Raw genomic sequence first — 17,183 nt, 5'->3', positions numbered from 1 at the left:
AGAGATATTTTTACCCCAGAGTCTTATTGCCATTAATTTCTTTTGAGATCTTGAGTACGTCTGGTTCCAGTTTCTTAGTTAGGACATCTGCCTATGGAAGGCCTTCAGAAGAGTTGCCAGCTCAGTGACTAGAGGACAGCCAAGGTTGTTTGGCCATTTTTAAACATTCATAAAAATGCCTCTGGAGAGATGGAGTCCTGCTGCTTACCTTGGTTAGCCATGCTCCCTCCCATGATGGATCCCATTACTAATTAACCTCAGCCCTCCAAACAATTCCTTTGAGGTCTACAGCACTTTACAGCTTACAAAGGGTGCTTTCTTCCCTTTACATAGAGTATAAAACATCTCTATTCAAGATAGAAATTCTTAGTATTGGTCTAATCCTTATATTCTTATTAACAACAATAATTCCCATTTGATTAGTTTGTTGCAGTTTGCATAACACAGACACAAATACTTTTTGATTTGATTCTCAACAATCTTGTACGGTCTAATTTATATCCCCTTTTTACAGATGAGAGACTTGAAGGTCAAGTGGCCTATCCAAGGTCACACTACTACCAATGATGCTCTTAAGATTTGAATTTCAGTCTTCTGGCTCCTCACCTTTCCTCCACTCTCATGGAGCATTTTCTCCACTGCTATTCCTCAGGAAGGGTGACTCACTTGCAGGGGAAGTCTGTGCACAGCCACCCTAATTGATCTCTGGGTGCACTTTGACCAAGCAGCGTAAGCTCCCCTGAGGAATCTGGGTTCAGTGGTCTTAGGCTCTGTGTTTTCAGTGACTTCTCTCTTCTTCCCTGTTGGAAAGGAGGCCTACTTGGGTGCTCTGAGGTCAGAGGCCAGAGCCCAGGACCTCTGAATGACCCAAATCTTCTAAACCCAGCTGATGAACTAGACTGTCAACAAATCATGTCATTCATCTCAGCCTGTTTCCTCCTTTGCTAACTGAGCCACTAACACAGCCCAGCCAACATCGTAGTCAGGAAGACACAGTGATGTGATGTCTGGAAACACTCCAAAATGTCTGAAGTGCTGCCTGATGTAAGGTCTTGTCGTGTCAGTAGAATCATGGGGCCCAGGAAGAGTTGCAGGCTCTCAAGCCCCATCAGATTGGAAGCCCAAGACCATCTCAGAGAAGCCCACTGTCCCTGCCAGGGGAGGCCTGGCTTTGTGGGGAATGGTGGGGATCTCGAGTTCACCCTGCCCCCAGATACCTTGTTGGTGAGGCCTGGACCCTTGCAGTCAAGGAAAGAAAGCAGGTCTCTACATAGCCCTGTAGAAAGCAGCTCTGGGAAGAATTTATAGCTGGAACTCAAAGAGATCTTTCAGAAAGGAAAAGAGGCTGATCAGATCTGGGCCAGACTTGAAATCCCAAAATGATTTGCCTATTTAAACCTCCTGCAGAAGCCAGCCAGGGACAGTTACATTTTTCCTATCGTGGGCTCAGGCAACAAATACAGAGGGGGAAATTATTCTTATTATTATATGTATACATATCTTTATGTGGGTCTTCACTGGCCTGTCTGTCTCTACACAGTTCCCATCTCTACAAGATGCACCAGATCTTGGCTGGGACTCCAAGTTTGTAACGTTACAGATTTGGTCACATGGGTGCACATAAAAGGAGGAAATGCTTCTTCCTACACTGCCCCCTACCCCCAAGCTGTCTCACCATGCTGGAAATATAATTGGCTATGGCCCCTCTCTCTGCCTGCCCTGCCTGCTAAGGCCCTATTCCACATGCCCCACCCTGGACCAGCCACAGAGCTTGCTTCAGGGCTGCTTCCCAAGGCCCCCTGCTCCCACATCCCAATCTGTGCCTCACTCCTAGGTTGGCCGCACCACAGAATTTCTGGGATGAAAAGCAATTTTGCTCAGCTGGATAGTGATCCCAAAGAGAACCTACTATCTTTTCTCAACAAAACAAACATGAAGTCAGGCCTTTGGGCAGCAGGTCACATGGCCATGCAAAGGAGGCTCTTCTTTGCCTCCCACTCCTATCTGTTCTTCACTAACCCAGAAAATGTGGCCTGACCCTTAAAACAGCTGAATACTGGGTCAGAAATGCCCAAGAGAAGGGAAAATAGATGTTCAACTTATAGGAGAAGGGAGAAGGCCAAGACACAGCCTAGCTGCATGCAAACCTCCCTGGGGATTGTGAGGGGCTCTGATAGTGCACATGAAGCATCTGAATAGAGAGATGGCTAAGCATGGGGGCTGGGCTCAGACTGGCTGAGACCCCACATCACTGGGAGCAAGGAGGATACAGGAGAGAGGATGGAATGCTTTGCTTCAGGCCAGACATAAACCAACCAAGGTGCCTGCCCTGGAAAATCTAAGAAGGCACTCACTCCTGTTTGCAAACACTCGTTCTGCATCTGCTGAGAGGGAGACCCCTTCAGTGTCTGCCCTGGACACCCGATTGCTCACCCCAGGCCCAGCCCTGTTTCATGCCTTCTTCTATGCATTGTTCTCTTCACAGGAAGAGCAGATATGGGAAGGTATTGTGAGGTCCTTCTGGAGACTCACTCTTAAAACAAATATTTATAAGAGGTGTTCACTCTTGTAGGCTAAACAGAGTCTGCAGATAGACAATATTCACAGGAAACTTTAGGAGCTACTCATTTTCCCTTTGGAGTCACACATCTCAGAAAACCCAGGGACCTTGGCAAGAGGTCCCTTTGTCTGTCTGGCCCAAGAGATCGGTGAGGACGGTTAAGGTGACAAGGCAGCACTCTGTCAAGCTCTTTGAGCTCTTCCAAGGAAAGGCATTGGGGAAAACCTATAGTTGCATCAGTGCATACATGGCTCTGGTGATGAGAGGAGCAGCTGGTCATCTCTCCATCTGCTCTCATCCCCTCACCCCCCTCTTCAAACCAATTAGAATATTCCACACAGACATGATCCAATGAAATATTAATTGGAAAAATAACAGGAAAGATAATACATGCACTTCAGGCTGAGAACTATTTCATTAAACTGGGCTTAGAAAGCAAGACAGCCAATTAGATTATTTCCCACTTCATTCCCTCACATACCAGAAACTATAGAAAGCTATTATTACTAATTAATTAGGAAAGAAAGAAGGACTCTGTGTGTGCATATCCAATGAACAGGGACCAAGGCACTATCCCACCTACCTCTCCATGCACAGTGCTTATTCATATACACAGTGTACGTACATGCACACACACACACACACACACACACACATCAGGGACTAAAGACTCACTATCTCACCTGAAGAAATAACAAGAAAATACCACCTCTGAAAAGCCATTCACAATAGCAAAGAGAAATGCTATCTTTGGGTGTGTTTATCATAAAGGAAATGGGCCATTTCTTATGAGAGAATGCTGCTAAGTCACTTTAATCGTGTCCAGCTCTGTGTGACCCCAGAGACGGCAGCCCACCAGGCTTCTCTGTCCATTGGATTTTCCAGGCAAGAGCACTGGAGTGGGGTGCCATTGCCTTCTCCGTATGAGAGAATAACCAACTCTAAACTCAGTTGGATTCCAAACTTTCTGCAGCCAGAACAATCTTGTCTTTTCCTCTTCAGTAGAGAAAGAGTCATTTCCCAAGCCTATTTCAAGTGCTCAGGAGGTCTTCTGGATGCAGAAACCTGACATTGGCCTGATATTGAATTGACTTTATTAGGCAGGACTTCTCATACAGATCACCTGCACTTTTCCATCTATAAAATGGGAAGAAAACCTGTCCTCAGTGCCACAGTCACTCCTTTAAAGCTTTTAGGTTTGTGGGAGCACATTGACAGAGAACTCTAAGCTTCTTATGCCTTGCCTTGGGGAAAACTGGTAGATGAAACTCAACTATGTAGTTGAAAAAAATTTTTGTGCAAAAATTATGCTAATCTAAAGGCATCCTTATTGTATAACTATTATAATAGGAATATGATAATAAATATAATAGTCATATAAAGTGGTCATCACGATGATGTGACTTTCACACACAGGTATCTCTCCACTGTGGTCCATGAGCAGTAGACAGATTCTGAGGTTGTCTCCAAGCTTCTGCACACCTGTATCCACTCAGTACCCCACTCTTCCCCATCACGCACCATATGTGTCACTCTGTGGCATGCGTGACATCAAAGGCTGGCAGAGCCCAGCACAATCAGTCTCTCACTGCAGGAAGGGGAACTGGCATTCATTGATGCTAGAGCATGGCAGTTATTCCAGAGCACAAGATGAAGGGAGGGACAGTTTCTAGAATGGCTTCTAGGCTATTAAGTCCCTATTTGTATATATAATGGGGTTGTCTGCAAACTTCAAACAGTTGGAACAGGTTTATTGCACCATCTCTATAAGAATTTGAGATTTTTTTTTTCTTTCTGAAACTGACACCATGCCTAAAATCTGAATGCAACAGTGTTCATTTGGAATCACAAAAACTCATTGTGCCATAATAGTAGTACATTGCTATAACCAACCCCGCCTATCAACAATCCAATGATACAAAGCATAAACAAATGATCAGGAAAGCAAGAGGAGGATGTCCAATGCTTGGATTTATCTCAAAGAAACTCCTTTCATGCATTCAAAAATTCCCTTTTCATTTTAAAAATTCGGTTCACTTCTTCTTTAGGACCACAACTTACCATATATGCAAGTACTCCCCAAAAATAGTCTTTAAAAAAAAAAAGAAAAATTGATCAACACTTTAAGTTGAGTAATACAGATTCACATTCAAAATGTTTTAGCAGAGCTCGAATATATGCCCATGCACAGGTATACTGGGAGGGCCCTAGATAGAGTTCTGGTGAATCAGCAATTCTTACAAATTACCTTGTGCCTTTGGATGCTGAGAACCAAAGCCATGGAGGGTCTGGAATTCCCACCCATTTCTGTAGACCCTTTTGTGCCTTGCTAATGGGTTACACTTATAGACGATCTAGAATCTAATATTGTTTTTGCTTAAAAACCACATAAATACTATAGACTGTCTTGACAGAGCAATGCATATGTAAATAAGTACTCATAATTTTGCATAAAAATCTCAGGGTCATTGTCTCCTTGCAATCTATTTATGAAGCCCAGATTATAAACATCTGCTTTTAAGGAAAAACATTATTTGGCCACTGTCTTAATGCCCATTTTATTTACATGTCTCCATGTCCACATACAGGTCACCTAGTAGAACAAGGCACGCCCAGGAGCAGAACCACATGGCAGAGACTAAAGAGGAGGAAGTGAGCAATGGCTGCTGGCTCCAGAAGCTGAAGCCCTGGATAGCTGACTTCCCATTAAAATGGGTGCCATCCTATCTGTCTCCTCGCCATCCTCCCATTCCCTCATCCCATGACCTGTCCCCCCTCCCACCCCACCACATGCCATGCAGCACTCTCCATAGGCTGGCTGGTTGGCTCCTGGGGAGCTGTGTTGAAGTGGGAGTTGTGCCTGCTGTATCTTTTTGTGTGGAAAGATTGGGTCCATCCAGATCTCAAGTCCATTCCCACACCTCTAAGTGAAGCTGGGATGAAGGACTTCAGATACTTAAAATGTTCCAGCATTGGTTCCCAAGCCCTAACTTCCCTCCCTATACTTTTGGGCGAAAAAAAGAGGGAATATATATCTCCTCTCTTTCTCCCTCCTCCACATGGGTGGCCGATGTTAATACTCTGTCTAGATTTCTCTGATCCTTGCAGAGCCGGGGCCAAAGCAGTCCTACTTCCTCCACACAACTGGGCTGGTTACCTTCAGGTGACCAAGGGCAAAGTGTATGTCACCAGGATCAATGGGATGAGGAGAGAATCACTCTAACAGAGCAAAAACTGTGTGCACTTTTTTGTTTATTGCCTTGCTTACTGGTTTGTTTACTTATTTATGAAACATGTGTTTATTATATAACAGAAAAATCTACTCCCATCTCGCCCCAGAATTTGTCTTCTTGGCCCCATACAGCACAGTGAATTATTCCTCTTTGAAGTGACAGGAAACGGGGGGGGGAATTTCTCTCCCTGTGCCCAGACACCTCCACCTCAGACAGATTTTAAACCAGAAGTGGGTTAGAGACCTAGTCAGGCTGTAAAGCCAAACAAACTAGTAGAGGCTTGACTGTCCAAATAGAAGCTCTCAGAACCGTCCCCCACTGTCCCCCTTCATATCAACCCATCTCTTCTCCTTCTTCATGTGATGGTGGGGCCTGACCAGTCAGCTCCAGCCTGGCCCTCTCAGAACTAGACTTCTCATTTGCTCTGGTGCTGTCTTCTCAACTAACGCCACATGTACATTTGAGACACCAAGGAGCTTACAGAAAACCCATGTCTGATCCCTGCCCCAACTCATTCCAGCAGAATCTTTGGGGGTGGGGCCTGGGATGGGTGTTTTTAGAAAGTCATGCAGATGATCCTAATGTAAGACTAGGATTGAGAAGCTCTTCTAGTGTCTTCCCACCTTTGCCCCTCCCCCCGCCCACATTCTTCATCTGTGATTTCCCAAGTTTTCTTCTGTGCCAAGAATAAGAAAAGGCCATTGAGGATTGACGAGTTCTCATCCCACTCCTCCAGCTCTGAACCTTCCCCATTTCTGACTCTTCCCCATTAGGTCAGTCAACCAGAGCAAACCCCTGGAGAGCTGGCAGATCCTTCCCGCTGTACCCAAGAGTGGTTCATGCACACGGCCTGGGGGCTGATCTCAGACCTACCCTTTGCTAGATTCTCTCTCGACTTGCCCCTCCCCCAGGCTCCCAAGTCCACATGAATGTCTCCAAACCCCAGTCCAGATGGAAAGGCCCACGCCCAGTGTTTATAACCCAAGCCTTAGGCCATTTCTGCAGAGCCACCTGAACTGAATGAAAATCTGCTGATAATGAAGAAAGGAGCCATGTTGCCCCAAATCAGTCCTTTCCCCAAGAACTGGACCCATCCAAATCCCAGATGGCTTACAAGATCTCTTACTGCGGAGTATGAGGACAGGTGTGTGTGTACACATGTGCAAAGACTGTATACACACCATAGGGATGCACAGAGATGTGTTCTGTTCTTCAAAGGCCCAAGTGAATTCTGTTGGGTTGGCCAAAAAGCTCATTTGGGTTTTCCATAATATGTTACAGAAAAACCTGAATGAACTTTTTTGACCAACCCAATATATTGGGCATATACCCAGAATGTTGTAATATTTACAAACTGTTAGATATACCACACACACACACACTAAGGAAACCTGTGATGTGGGAGGAGGTTTTTTTGCTACCCCATCCCTCCAAGGGTTACTCTCTTGCCCCTGAGTAACTTCCTGGAGTAACTATTAATACGATGTCACACACCCTCAGCTGCCCAACCTGTCCCCCTCCCGCATCCCACATCACCAAGCCTTCTTCCCCCAACAGTCAGAATGTGCCCACCCCTCCATCCCATCTCTCAGGGTCCTACTCTGGATAGGAGACAGATAGTTCAGTCAGTGGGTGCTAAAGAGTTGAGTGTTACCCTCTCCGGTGACACTTATGTTTTAATAGGGGCTATAGACTTTGCCTTAATCTGAAAGCGTGGCTCTCATGGTGGGAATTTCAGGCACAGTGGTGGGCCAGTAAGGGATATTATTTTTTATCAGAAGGGGGCCTTTTAGAGCCCCTAAATCATACCTGTATCTAAAATCAAACCCTCTTCAGTGCATGAGCACAAGCAGGCACATTTACTGTGTACACACTTTCCATAATTTTGAGACACCTCCCTTATATTGGCCCCATCTTAAAAAAAGGAACCAGCTAAACTAATTGAAACCTCACTGGGAAATGTAGCCTATTTTTCACTGGCCGCCAGCCATCAGGCCCACCCCGCCCTGTCCCATTTCCCTTCTGCTCATTCTCTTTTCTGCTCCCACTGTGTCAGTTCATCGATTTGTACATCTTCTCTGTGTTCTTCTGACCCACCTCACCACATGTATTTCCTTCCTTTCCTGTTTCCCAATTGGAATTGTGCTGTTTTCTGTGTCGTCAGGACAAAGAGCAGGTTCAAAGCATGAGCATGTGTGTATCACTTTGAAGAAAGAGAACCCAGGTATTCTGCTACAGTTTGGAGAAAAACCCAATGAAGGAAGAGAATGAAAGCTGGCTCTGCAGAGTGCCTTAAAAATGACTTTAATTAGGAAATTCTGAATTGTCAGTCTTTGGACATTACACAAACTCAAACAGATGTTGCATTTCACTTCTCTGGGATTAAAAAAATGTTAAATACAGTATGTATTCAACAACGTATCTTTTCTCTTTAATTTGGTCCTTAAAGATGCAGTGCTGGGTTTTCCATAAAGCCCAGGGAAGGCTCCAGGAATAAGCAACCCTGGGACATACAGAGGCAGATGCAGATGCCCTGCTCAGCAAGGAGATCTGGCAGACTAAGGCAGAGTGCTGCGACCATCATTGGTCCAGAAGGCAAGTCTCAGTTGAGAAAGAAGCTGGATGACATTGAATAAGGAACAGAAAGGTGTCCTCATCCTTCTCCCTGATGATATTCTATCCTAGTCTGTGACTCAGTGCTATGAAATTAGGGGAAGGAGAACATTCTAGAAACACAGAAGGCAAACCTTGCTCTTCCATCCTCTCTCCACCTTCACTTCCCTGGAGCACTCTTTGACCAGTTTCTGCTTTGCTTTTGCTAAATGATTTTCCTCTAGCTTAACACTTGCTACTCAAGTTCTGACTACACCAAGATATTTGGAAGAAGGCAGTTAAACCTTCTGGGGTATTGCCTTCTCTCCATCAGAATTGCATTTTCAGATGATCAGATGGCAGCTAGGCAAGAGTGGAAGGTGTAGTGGGGATGGACCTCTTGGATTCTGAAACCCAATGGAGACAATAGGAATTGATGACCCAGCCCATCAGGATCCCAGCCCCACCCCGCCTCTCCCTATTACCTAACCCTGAACCTGCTTTTCTGCTTTGGAAGTCAGTGTCTGGATGGTAAGAGCTTGGAGTCATCCAAGTAACAGCTCTTCTCTCTACTGCAACTTTTATTTAAATCTGTCGTGGCTATTTTAAATATGAGCTGTGACCATTCTGTGGGATCAGCAGTTTTAAGAGGGCTAAGAGTCACTAGTTCCATCTCTCTTTAATTCTTTCTCTCTCTCTCTCTCTCTCTCTCTCTGTCTGTCTCTCTCACACACACACACACATACACACATACCACCACCACCACCACTCAAAAGAGGGAGAGCAAGAAAGGAAGCCCAGATATAAAAATAGTAAATAGTGGTTTCCATTCCTGGAAAAAATATTTCTCTATCATACATGTCACGAGGCGAGGGGAATACATTTTTAAGCATATGTATTCTTAATCAAAGACACACAACCCCCCACAACCTTACAAGTTAGCCAAGCCACACATCCTCAATTCCATGGGAAGCAGCTTTGTGGACACATTTTAGGAAAGAATTTCTGCATCTTCTTCACTAGAAAGCATATTCTGAGGTATAGTCTCTGAAAAAGGGCAATTTGCACTGTTTTTCTATATCATTCGTTTTAAGAAATAAACGATGCACTGGCAAAGGCTGAACGCACCAAGTATGAATGTATGTATATATAAGGGTCTCTCCCACTATCCGAAAGCAGAGCATCCAATGAAACCTTTCATTAATCAAAATGGCATAAAGCAAAGAAGTAAGTACCTTAGGACACATCTTGCTAACGGATGCACCAAATAAATTTAGATAAAGCACAGATGCTCACAGACACAATTCAAAGCCAGGGAGGCTTGGTGCTGAGAGCTTAGTTCCTAGGGATGGAGCTTGGCAGGGCCACTGTCACTGCTCTAGGTGACCTTCCAGAATCAGTCCTACCTTATGCCAAAGTCACCCTAGTCACAAATCTCTATGCCTCTGCTTTATGTCCAAGTCAAGGAGCTGAGCCCTGTCCTCCCTGGGTCAGCAGTCTCATAACTCATCCTTCTCTGAGCCGGGGTAGGGGCCCCTTAGAGATCTCAGCTTCTAGCCTGTAGAGGAGTTGGCTCTCAGTCCTTGTAAATGCCCAGGTTCTCTTTGCAAGCTGATGTGTTTCTTCCATGCCCCCTCTCTGAAAGCCTGCTCTTGCATAAGTGAAGGAGATCACTGGATTGATCCCCAGAGAAAAAAGATTTTTTATTTCAACAGATACTTATTAATGACCAATATGTGCCAGATGCTCTGTTCTAGATGCTGAACATTCCTCAGTGAATCAAACAGATGAAAATCTGTCCCTCCTGGTACTTCCATTCTAGCAGGAGGAAAGACAGACAATAGATACAATAAATAAGGACATTGTACAGTAGTTAGATGGAAAGAAGTACTATGGGAGGGGGAAAAAGAATAGATAAGAGGGATCAAGAGTTCTAGAAGATCTGCTTCCAGGTGATTTTCTGTGTAGGCTATATACCAAGAAACAGTGTCAAAAGCACTTACTAATAACAACAACAAATAATTATGGCCTCTCCATATACCCCATTTAATCTCCGCATTAACAGTCATCCTTTTCCATGTAAAGCTTGAGATCTACAGTTTATACATTCCAAAGCAGTCTTAGGTTTATTGTCGCCTATCTTAACCCACGAGGACTTAATTTATTGCAGCTGAGAGAGTTTAAGTGACCTTCCCAAGGTCACATAGCTACTAAGTGTCACAGTGAGAATTCCAATAAGTCTCTCTTGACTCCACTGTGTGATTTTCTCAATGCATTTGTAAAGAGCCCAAGATATGAAGCCAGAAAATCCAAAACAGAGACCCAGCATTGTCTTACTAGGTGTATGAAACCTTGAAAAGTTCCCTGCAAACATAAGATAAGACCAGATTTTAAATTACATTATAAATCATAAGGCACAGCACAAATATGATGCCTTGGGGCAACTCTGCAGGCTGCCTCAACACTCCACACACCTACTATCTGTGTGATTCATTAAGAAAATAAATATAATTAAAAGGAGTTATTTTTATAGCACGCTGCACACAACTCCCAAAGCAGTTCTTACTAAAGTTGGACAAATTAAAACAGTAAATATTTTCTGTTTGTAAACTAATTATCTGATTCAAAGAGACTCAAAGCAAGCCTGCTTTGAAGATGTTCTGTAACTGCACATGCATAATCACACTAAATGTATTGAAGAAGCACTGGTACGTGGACCTTGTTAGGAGCTCCTGAGCATCAGTGCAGACAAAGACATTCCTGTGATACATCCCAGGGTACAGTTGTGGCTGTGAGCAACTAGTTGTGTTTCTTATTCTCTTCTAGGACTCTTCATCATTTTTGTTATCTTTGTTATCTCAGCAATTGGGGAATCCCCACCAGTAAATTAAAAAAAAAAAAAAGATGTCACATTGACATGAAAGGCAGCTTGTACTGAGCCTAGTCTGGTACTATTTCCTAGTCTAAGCTAAGAAATAAGTCTGAATTTTGTTTCCGTGAAAGCTTAGAAGATACAAACTATAGGAGGAGAAGTGTTATGGACTGAATGTTTGTACACTCCTCAAATTCATATGTTGAAGCCTTAATCCTCAAAGTGATAGTATTTGGACATGGAGTCTTTGGGAGGTAATTAGGTTTGAAAGAGGTTGTCCTGAACCCAGGAATCAAACCAGTGTCTCTTGCATTGTGGGTAGACTCTTTACCCTCTGAGCCACTAGGGAAGCCTGTGTGGGAGGAGCCTCAATAATGGGTTTGGTGCCTTTAATGAAAAGATCCCAGGCGTCTCCCCTGCCCCATGTGAAGAAACCAAGAAGAGGGCCCTCACTAAAATGCAATCATGCTAGTACCCTGATCTTGGGCTTCCAGCTTCCAGAATTGTAAGAAACAAATCTTCATTGTTATCTAAGCGACCAGTTTATGGTGTTCTTGTTACAGCAGCCCAAACTAATGCATGAGGCATACTCTATTTTCTGAAATGGTTCTTAAATCTAACAGTCCAATCCCTGTGCTTCTATAAAGGGACATACATACTTGCCTTCAGGGAAAAAATTTAAAAGTTCTCCAGTTTATAGAACTGCCAAATGTTGTCTGCTCCCTTCTCCCCATGGTCAGTATAGGAGACTTGAGTAACCAGGAAAGACTAATCTCTTCATCCACCCTGCCAGCTTGGAGGATGCATGAAAACTGTTCTCTACTTCTGCTGCTCCTACCATAAAGATTCCAAGAGAAGTTGGGGGTGGGGGCGGTCCTAAGATGGTGGAGGAATAGGATGGAGAGACCACTTTCTCCTCCACAAATTCATCAAAAGATCATTTGAATGCTGAGCAAATACCACAGAACAACTTCTGAATGCTGGTGGAGGACACCAGGCACCCAGAAAGGCAGCCCATTGTCTTTGAAAGGAAGTAGGATGAAATATAAGAGATTAAACATAGAGACAAAAGAGGTAGGGATGGATACCCGTCCTGGGAAGGGAGTCTTAAAAGAAGAGAAGTTTCCAAACACCAGGAAACCCTCTTACCAGCGGGACTGTGGGGGAGTTTTGGAATCTCAGAGGGCAACATAACCAGGAGAAAAAAATAAATAAACAAAACCCACAGATGACGTCAGAGAAGGCGATGGCACCCCACTCCAGTACTCTTCCCTGGAAAATCCCATGGATGGAGGAGCCTGGTAGGCCACAGTCCATGGGGTCATGAAGAGTTGGACATGACTGAGCGACTTCACTTTCACTTTTCACCTTCATGCATTGGAGAAGGAAATGGCAACCTACTCCAGTGTTCTTGCCTGGAAAATCCCAGGGACGGGGGAGCCTGGTGGGCTGCCATCTCTGGGATCACACAGAGTCAGACACGACTGAAGTGACTTAGCAGAAGCAGATTACGTGCCTAACAACAACTCCCAATGGAGAAGTAGCCCAGATGCTCGCATCCACCACCAGCAAGCAGGGGCTGAATAAGGAGGTGCGGGCTGCATTGCTTAGGGTAGGGACGGGGCCTGAATGCCCTAAGGGTAATCTGAGGGAGCCAATGTAAGATAGCAACCCAGACTGTGGGATAGCCAGAGAGGAGAAAAAAAAGAGGAGAGAGAGAAAGAACTTCCCCACAAAAAAACTCCAACCTAAGGTACTGCTGGGCCCGCTCACAGAACAGAGGACTGAGCGAATACCAGAGGAGAGCTAGCTAGCTGCAGACCGGCCCATCCCCCACTGGAGGCAGGAAGGCAGGTGGGCGCCAGCCAGAGCCAGAAAGCAAGGGGCAAACTCAGCCCCAGAGACGGCATCCTCTACCAAACTGTGAGCAGGCTTCCAGTTCCTGACCAAGTCTTCCTGGGATCCTGGACAGTTGACATCTGCCAGGAGGGTCGCAGCCAGAGATCAGCTCTCCAGAGGAAACACACGGCACACCTGAGAAGGCGCTCCCACTGTACACCCAGGAAACCCAGCGGCTGGGACCGGGAGGGTGATAAGATGCACCGCCTACCTGAGGAGAGTGTGCTTGCCAAGCACCTGGTCGCCTGAGCTGCTCAGACCTGGGAAGGGCACAAACCACAGGTCCAACCGAGTCTGTGCGTTTGTGGAGTACCCAAGAACCTGAACCTGAGCGGCATAGATCTGGGAAATGCAGGCAACCCAGGGCCCAGCTCAGACAGTTCCCCAGCAGAGCAAACTGGAGCCTGAGCAGTGTAAACTAGGAAAGCACACACAGCATGAGCAGGGGCAAAGCCACTGTGGCCCAGACACTGCAAGCACTCCCCACACACGCCAGTGATATTTGTTTGCAGTGTTCCTCCCTCCCCGCAGTACAATTGAACAAGTGTGCCTAAATAAATGACCACCTTCGCCCCCTTGTGTCAGGGCAGAAGTTAGATACTGAAGAGACTTGCAAACAGAGGAAGCCAAAATAAACAAAGAAGAGGGAACGGCTCTGGAAGTGGCAGGTGCAACAGATTAAAACCCTGTAGTTAGCACCGGCTACATTGGAAGGGACCTATAGACCTTGAGAAGAAGTATAAGATGGAACAAGGAACTATCTGAAATGGAACTGACCACACACTACCCTCAAGAGCTACAGAGAAATTCCTAGATATATTTTACTATTATCATTTTTAAATTTTTTAAAGTTCTTTATTACTTTTTAAATTTTCATTTCAAAAACCTATTACCATGGAGGGGAGAAGACCCTATTTTTAAAGCAAATTTAATATTTTTTTAATAACTTTTGCAATTTTGTTTTTTTTTTAATATTGTATTTTTGAGAGTCTAACCTCTACTGTAGATTTTTAATCTTTTCTTTTTAGTATTTGTTATCAATTCTGTACCTTTAAGAATCCAATCTTCATTTTTACTTAGGAGTGTGATTACTGGCTTGATTGCTGTCTCCCCTTTTGACTCTCCTTTTTCTCCCCCAGATCACCTCTATCGCCTCCCTCCCCCCTTCTCTCCTCTACTTAACTCTGTGAATCTCTTTGGGTGTTCTGGGCTGTGGAGAACACTTAGGGAACTGACCATGGGCTAGAATGGTCTCTCTCCTTTTGACTCCCCCTCCTCTCCTCCTGGTCACCTCTATCTCCTTCCTCCCTTTTTCTCTTCTCTTTGTAACTCCGTGAACTTCTCTGAGTGTTCCAGACTGTGGAGAGCAAATAGGGAATTGATTCCTGACTAGATTGCTCTCTCCCCTTTTGATTCCCCCTCTTCTCCTGGTCACCTCTATCTCCCTCCTCCCTCTTCTCTTCTTCATGTAACTCTGTGAACCTCTCTGGGTGTCCCTCACTGTGGAGAATCTTTTCACCATTAACCTAGATGTTTTATCATTGGTGCTGTGTGGATGGAGAAGTCTTGAGGCTACTGTAAGAATAAGACTGAAAGCCAGAGGCAGGAAGCCTAAATCCAAAACTTGAGAACACCAGAAAACTGACTCCAGGGACCATTAATCAAAAAAGCTCATCCAAAAGCCTCCATACCTACACTGAAACCAAGCTCCACCCAAAAGCCAATAAGTTTCAGAGCAAGACATACTAAGCTAATTCTCCAACAAAGCAGGAACATAACCTAAGCATTAAAACACAGGTGGCCAAAAGTCACACCAAACCCATAGACACCTCAAAACCCACACTGGACACTTCATTGCACTCCAGAGAGAAGAGATCCAGCTCCACCCACCAGAACACCAATGCAATCTTCCCTAACCAGGAAACCTTGACGAGCTACTTGTCCAACCCCACAAACAGGGAGGAACCTCCACAATAAAGAGGAACCACAAACTTCCAGCATACAGAAAGGCACCTGAAACACAGCAACCTAAACAAGATGAAAAAGAAGAGAAATATTCATCAAGTAAAGGAACATGATAAAAGTCCACCAAACCAAACAAAAGAGGAGGAGATAGGGAGTCTAAATGAAAAAAATTCAGAATAATGATAGTAAAAAATGATCCAAAATTTTGAAAACAAAATGGAGTTACAGATAAATAGTCTGGAGACAAGGATTGAGAAGATGCAAGAAAAGTTTAACAAGGACGTAGAAGAAATAAAAAAGAGTCAATCAATGATGAATAATTCAATAAATGAGATTAAAAGCACTCTGGAGGGAACCAACAGTAGAATAACTGAGACAAAAGATAGGATAAGTGAGGCAGAAGATGGAATGGTAGAAATAAATGAAGCAGAGAGGGAAAAAGAAAAAAGAATTAAAAGAAATGAGGACAACCTCAGAGACTTCTGGGACAATGTTAAATACCCCAACATTTGAATCATAGGAGTCCCAGAAGAAGAAAACAAAAAGAAAAGCCATGAGAAAATACTTGAGGAGATAATAGTTGAAAACTTCCCTAAAATGGGGAAGGAAATAATCACCCAAGTCCAAGAAACCCAGAGAGTCCCAAACAGGATAAATCCAAGGTGAAACACCCCAAGACACATATTAATTAAATTAACAAAGATAAAATATTTTAACAAAGACCAAATATTAAAAGCAGCAAGGGAAAAACAACAAATAACCCACAAGGGGATCCCCATAAGGATAACATCTGATCTTTCGATAGAAACTCTTCAAGCCTGAAGGGAATGGCAGGACATACTTAAACTGATGAAAGACAAAAACTTACAACCCAGATCATTGTATCCAGCCAGGATCTCATTCAAATATGAAGGAGAAATCAAAAGCTTTACAGACAAGCAAAAGCTCAGAGAATTCCAGACCACCAAACCAACTCTTCAACAAATGTTGAAGAATCTTCTCTAGACAGGAAAGACAGAAAAGGTTTATAAACTCAAACCCAAAACAACAAAGTAAATGGCAATGGGATCGTGCTTATCAATAATTACCTTAAATGTAAATGGGTTGAGTGCCCCAACCAAAAGACAAAGACTGGTTGAATGGATGTAGAAACAAGACTTTTATATATGCTGTCTACAAGAGACCCACCTCAAAACAAGGGACACATACGACTGAAAGTGAAGGGCTGGAAAAAGATATCCATGCAAATAGAGACCAAAAGAAAGCAGGAGTAGCAATACTCATATCAGATAAAGTAGACTTTAAAATAAAGGCTGTGAAAAGACACAAAGAAGGACACTACATAATGGTCAAAGGATCAATCCAAGAAGAAGATATAACAATTATAAATATATATGCACCGAACATAGGAGCACCACAATATGTAACCCAAATGCTAACAAATATGAAAGGGGAAATTAACAATAACACAATAATAGTGGGAGATTTTAATACCCCACTCACACCTATGGATAGATCAACTAAACAGAAAATTAGCAAGGAAACACAAACTTTAAATGATACAATGGACCAGTTAGACCTAATTGATATCTATAGGACAATTCACCCTAAAACAATGATTTTCACCTTTTTCTCAAGTGCACACGGAACCTTCTCCAGGATAGATCACATCCTGGGCTGTAAATCTAACCTTGGTAAATTTTTAAAAATTGAAATCATCTCAAGCATCTTTTCTGATCACAATGCGGTAAGATTAGATGTCAACTGCAGGAAAAAAAAAAAAAAATTTAAAATACAAACATATGAAGGCTAAACAACACACTTCTGAATAACCAACAAATCACAGAAGAAATCAAAATATGCATAGAAATGAATGAAAATGAAAATACAAGGATGCAAAACCTGTGGGATTCAGTAAAAACAGTGCTAAAGGGAAGGTTCATACCAATACAAGCCTACGTCAAGAAACAGGAGAGAAATCAAATAAATAATCTAACTCTACACTTAAAGCAACTAGAAAAGTAAGAAATGAAGACTCCCAGGGTTAGTAGAAAGAAAGAAA

General features: G+C 43.6%; 1 protein-coding gene across 1 annotated transcript in view; it reads left to right on the top strand.

Moving 5' to 3' along the window:
• FAM78B (family with sequence similarity 78 member B) overlaps positions 1-5,921 on the top strand; it is a 103,462-nt gene extending 97,541 nt beyond the window's left edge. Inside the window, exon 3 of the transcript XR_011463442.1 lies at positions 5,149-5,921. The gene's annotated coding sequence lies outside the window, so the exon portion shown is untranslated. The remainder of the gene's footprint in view (positions 1-5,148) is intronic.
• Positions 5,922-17,183: the final 11,262 nt, after the last annotated feature.

The sequence above is a fragment of the Bos mutus genome, chromosome 3 (assembly GCF_027580195.1).
Source record: "Bos mutus isolate GX-2022 chromosome 3, NWIPB_WYAK_1.1, whole genome shotgun sequence".
Classification (NCBI taxonomy): Eukaryota; Metazoa; Chordata; class Mammalia; order Artiodactyla; family Bovidae; genus Bos; species Bos mutus.
The sequence above is the reverse complement of the archived record's forward strand: the minus strand, read 5'-3'. Positions and strand labels throughout refer to the sequence as shown.